Source organism: Neophocaena asiaeorientalis, unplaced genomic scaffold (genome assembly GCF_003031525.2).
Source record: "Neophocaena asiaeorientalis asiaeorientalis breed wild unplaced genomic scaffold, Neophocaena_asiaeorientalis_V1.1 scaffold1019, whole genome shotgun sequence".
NCBI lineage: Eukaryota > Metazoa > Chordata > Mammalia > Artiodactyla > Phocoenidae > Neophocaena > Neophocaena asiaeorientalis.
This window is the reverse complement of record NW_020173382.1, coordinates 1,281,281-1,286,149: the sequence shown is the minus strand read 5'-3', so window position 1 is coordinate 1,286,149 and position 4,869 is coordinate 1,281,281. Positions and strand designations below refer to the sequence as shown.

The following is a 4,869-nucleotide window of genomic DNA, read 5'->3' as shown; positions in this document are numbered from 1 at the left end:
AAAAAAAAAAAAAAAAAAAAGTATTCCTACTTCTCCAGCACACGTTTTCCCATGTAATCCTAACATAGCTTATGTGATTCCCTCAGAGGTACACATATGAGCATGCATGCACACTCACAGGTGCACTGGTCATGAGCGTAAATGGGAACAGGAAAATAAAAACTCCCAAATCACACCTGTGATGCAAAGTTCTCCTTGGTATCGTTCGATGTCACTGTGGAAGGGACCTTTGGCAAGGTGAAGTAGGTTTAACCAACTGCCTCACTCTTCAAGACAATTACAAGCAAAGATTAGGTTAGTAATAAATGCCAATTGTTGCATATCCTGTCCTTACGGAGGGAGGTGCAATGAGAATGGTAAGATTTTACAATTCCTTGTTATAAATACTATTTTTTTTTTTTTTTACTATTGAACTACCATTAGTAAGTTAATATCCTAGTCCCAAATCCCTTCTCCCTTGAACTCCCCAGGTACTCCTTTCTCCTCATCTGTACCACTCATATGGTCCTTATCACACACCATGTTGTATTCCAATCGTGTGTGTGCAAGACTTATCTCCCTATTACCTGGGAAGGTCCTGGTGGCAGAGGCCCTCCCGTCCTTCCTGCTGACCCCATGATGCTAAGCACAGAATATCGCACACAGTAGGTGCTCCAAAAGATATGCCCATTGAAGCTGAACAAAAACCCATCCTTTGTGTTAAAGATCCCTTTTGATCATGGCATCTAGGCTACACATTATTTGGTTAAGTTCAGGGGTCAAGTGGATAGGCAATGCAGGACCTAGGTCGGAGCCCTGTTAGCATGCTGTACTCCCCGACACCCTTGTGAGCACATCAAATTATCTTAATTATAATCTAAAAAGACTGAAACGTTCCTTAAGATCGTGGAGTATTCTCAAAACCTCTTCAAACCTCTAGAAGGCAAGTGCAAGGCCATCAAGAATCAAACCTTAAACTTGGGGCTAGGCACCCAGACACTGTGACCCTTTGCCTGGAAAACAATCCTGGACTTCTTGCACTTAAGAAAACATACGCACACACCCCCAACCAAGGAAAGTGCCTGGCAACTAATTCATTCAAGTCGCTACGTTGACTATGCTCTCCCAAATGACCAAAATTATCTGAGTGGAGCCCAGGGGAGACAACGACAATGTATGCAGCTGGAGAGGCCAGGGTGATGGTAAAGATTACCCCGTTTCTATACTGGCCGTCTAAAGGTATTTACTTGGGTCTGTCTGTGTTGTGACAGTGTCCTAGACTCAAATGAATGCCTCTAACACTCCACATTTTTGAGCCATTCAGTCATGCATTTTTGTTATTGTTGAAAGTGGTGCGAAATTGCACTGCATGAGCTAAAGTCCTTGGTGGTCTTCCAAGGATTCCAGCTAAAAAGGCACTTCCTTTGTTCCTCGGGAGAATGCAGTCCAGTAGGTCATTCAAAAGGGGAAATAAAAGCAGCAGCCCTGGGAGGGAGATGAAGGACAAGACAAAAAGAATAAAATGTTTTGGGTGTGAGCACATTAGCTTCCATTTCCTGCTGCTGGTCACTAATAACGCTCTTATCTTTAGGGGGAATATGTCCAGAGAAATATTTATGCAAAAACATTCCTCAGGTGTTTTCTGGGGACCATGACAATCAAAGGGAACATCTAGCACTGTCCTTGGGCACCCTTCAAACTTCATTTTTCCTGAGTTGCTGGGGGGGGAAGATGTCCTGCCCTTGCAAGCCTGCACAGAACACAGTTGGAGAAAGTGGGGAGGACAATTTCACAGCCCACTCCCCGAACGCCTCCAGTCCACCTCAAAGGCACATATTGTTTTGCATGAGCAGAAGATGAAAACTTGTCACGTTCCCATTAAGTGCATCACTGCATCTATCCCTTCTAAATGTGGGAATGACAACTGTAACCTTCACGCCAATCATCTCCACTGGGCCCCGGGCCCAAACCGTGCAGGGCACAAAGACCCCAGGTCTGACCTGTGGAGCCCCCAAGCTTCAGTGGCTATTGGCTCAACTTTACTTTTTCGAGCGGGGCGGAAGGGAGAGGGGAAAGAAAGAGGGCTTCTTAGGGCTCTACAACCAATAAAATCGTGCCGCTGTGAAGACAGACGTGAGCTCCCCAAAAAACAAGCAGCTCAAGGGCAAACAGTCTCTAATCAGTAACGTGCGAGTTACTTGATAACTCCCAAGGTGCGTGGGGTCCTAGGCTGCTCCAACCATTTCTTAGGTTCTATTTCTAGATAGATGCCGGTCACACAAGAAAAGTGCCCAGCAACTTCCCTCAACTACCTTTGTAATTTTTATGTAATTGATGACTGCACTTAATCTCCAAGGTTATTAATAGCCCTTCCCAAAAAATGACCCCCAAGTCTTCCTAAGCCTTTGGAAGCGCCTGGTTGAAATTACAGTATTTCCTTTGCTGGCTGCCGGCCCCCTGCCCGCCCCACCCGGGTGACCAACACCGCGAGGCAAAGGCGCGCTCTGCTCACTTCCATGAAAGGTTTGGAATGGAGGCTTGGCCCCCGGGGCTCGAATCGCTCACTTCTCCGTTAGGTTAAGCTGGCCATCAGCCAGCTAGATTCGTGGTTCTTTCCGAACCCTCGGGGCGAAGAGGCTACCTGCGCGGCCGCTGGCCCCAGCGCGGCCCGCGGGACTGCGCGCAACAGTTGGCCTCTGCGAATGAGTGCCACCCAGAGGGGATCGGCCCGGCCACCGCCGCCAGCCTGGCGAGGAGGGGCGAAGGGGACCCGCCGCAAAGCTGCCTCCCCAGCGCTGCAAGAAGGGCTTTCACAAACACCCCACGCACCCCCAGCGCCGAAACCCGATGAACTTTTTCACAGGCTAAGCGGTCTCTATTTGCATAACCATCTCCCAACTGAGATTCAGGCTTCCAGTAATCAGTCCTTTCAAAGATTTGTAATTTAAAGTGCAATTAACCCTTAAAATGAGGTGAGAAATAAAAGGGGGGAAAATACCCTTCTCGTCCAACACGTCCCGGAAAGCAGGAGAGTCCCCAAAAGTCAGGGTTTGGAGGAGGAGTGGAGAGTCGTTTGCTTTTTAAAGGCCACTTCTAAAGCCGCTGTAGCTACTAAAACTCCTAATCCGTGTCAGCGGTGGAAGAGAGGCGGGGAGTGGGTTTTTAAAGAACATCAATGAAACATCAAGTTCCACGTTTTGCGCCCCCCGGAACCTGGCAACCTCCACCCTACCCGACCTCTCGTCACCCACACAACAAAGCGGGGAGCCCAGTAAGGAGTTCAACCCGGAAAAGGCGAGGGAGCCGGTGACACGCACTTTGCGGGCTAGAGTCCTCTGGGGCTTCCTGGGACCAGGGAGACCGCGGGAGGAGGGGTGGGGGAAGGAAGCAGAGCGCGGGAGTGCCGCCGGGTAACTCGGGGGCGCCCCTCCGCCTGCTGCGCACCCGGGGCCCCGGCGTCCGCAGCGAACGCTCTGCGTCGGGGCTCGCTCCGGCGCGCCTGCCCATTTCTCCGTCTCGGCTACCTGCACCCGGCGCGAGGGGCGGCGGGGCGAGGGGGCTTCTGCGGCCCCTTCTCCCGTCTCTGCGCTCGCCTCCCGGGGGCTCCCACCTACCGTTGATCTCGTGCGTGGGGGCATCGTTCTTGTCGAAGCCTTTGGACACGTAGAGACGTCGCACTTCCGAACAACTTTTCGACTTGAGCTCGGCAGCCAGCAGCGCGGCGCTGAGCGCGGCCAGGGTGTTTTTTTTCCGAGTCCTAGGCCGTCTGCGCGCGGCCACCTGACCCGCTGCCCGCGGGCCAAAGCCGGACGGAGCCCTCCGGCCTCCATACCTAACCACCAGCACCCCTCCGCCGCTGCTACAGCCTCGCAGCCTGGAGGACGCCCGTAACCGCCCAGCTCCTGGGCGAGGAGTGGAAAGCGCTGGCATTAATCTCATTGTTTGATGCGGGCACCAGAGGGACTTGGGACTCCGAGCTGGCCCTAGAGCCTCACCTGGCCTCCTCAGACCTGCTTTCCGTCAGACGGTGCTCATGGAGCACCGACCTGTTCGGAAACCTGGCAGGCATTCCCAGCCCCCCCAGCCCCCAGTCTGGTTCTGCTACAGGTCTAATCAAACCCTGAAGCGGGAGAACCGCTGCCCTGCCAACCGCAGAGCAAATTCAGGGTTGACCTTGGAAACCTTCTGGCCCAAACCCTCCTTCTTCACGAAGGGAAACTGGGGCCCAGAGAAGAGAAGCGACTTGCTGATAGCATGTAGCTGGCGCGGGGAGGGGGGGGTGTCCAGAACCCGGGACTTGACTCCCAGGTCACATGGAATAAAGGTAGCCCAGGAACCCCCTTCCCCTCTGCCCTTAAGCCTCTTAACAGAGTCTCACACCTCTCTGGGTCCCTGTCTCCACTTAGCCACCTGAAAACTGGAAATGGGTGAGTCTTCCCACCTTCTAAGCTTTGTCACATTCCATTAATGAGTGTTTTTGAAGCTTCTAGGGCTCCTTTAATGAAGGGAACTGTGCAGATTGAGAACTTGTCATTACGGTTGTTATTGTTACAATCTGCTGTAAGAGGTTAGGGTGAGAAGCGCCTCAGACACCTCGGGAGTGTGCTGGGAACTGGGCAGATAAAAGGGGCTGGAACTTATTATTTGGCTAGACTCTCAATTCCCATAAAACTACATAGGGTGAAGATATGAACCATCATTACAATTATCACCCTCATGGGGTTTGTTGAGACTTCCTCCACTGTTGTTTGCGAACCTCGTTGACATGGTTGGCTGTGAGGAGCTGTAGAAAGTAGCTAGCTGTTGTTTTGAAAGCCCACTGCAGACTCTTCTACATTTTATTAACTCTTGGAGATCATCAGCAGAAACAGACAGATTGTGACCCATCTA

The 4,869-nt window shown here is 51.7% G+C and overlaps 1 protein-coding gene across 1 annotated transcript in view; it reads right to left on the bottom strand.

The window, feature by feature from the left end:
• GPC4 (glypican 4) overlaps positions 1-3,715 on the bottom strand; it is a 106,985-nt gene extending 103,270 nt beyond the window's left edge. Inside the window, exon 1 of the mRNA XM_024746586.1 lies at positions 3,594-3,715. The gene's annotated coding sequence lies outside the window, so the exon portion shown is untranslated. The remainder of the gene's footprint in view (positions 1-3,593) is intronic.
• Between the last annotated feature and the right edge of the window lie 1,154 nt (positions 3,716-4,869).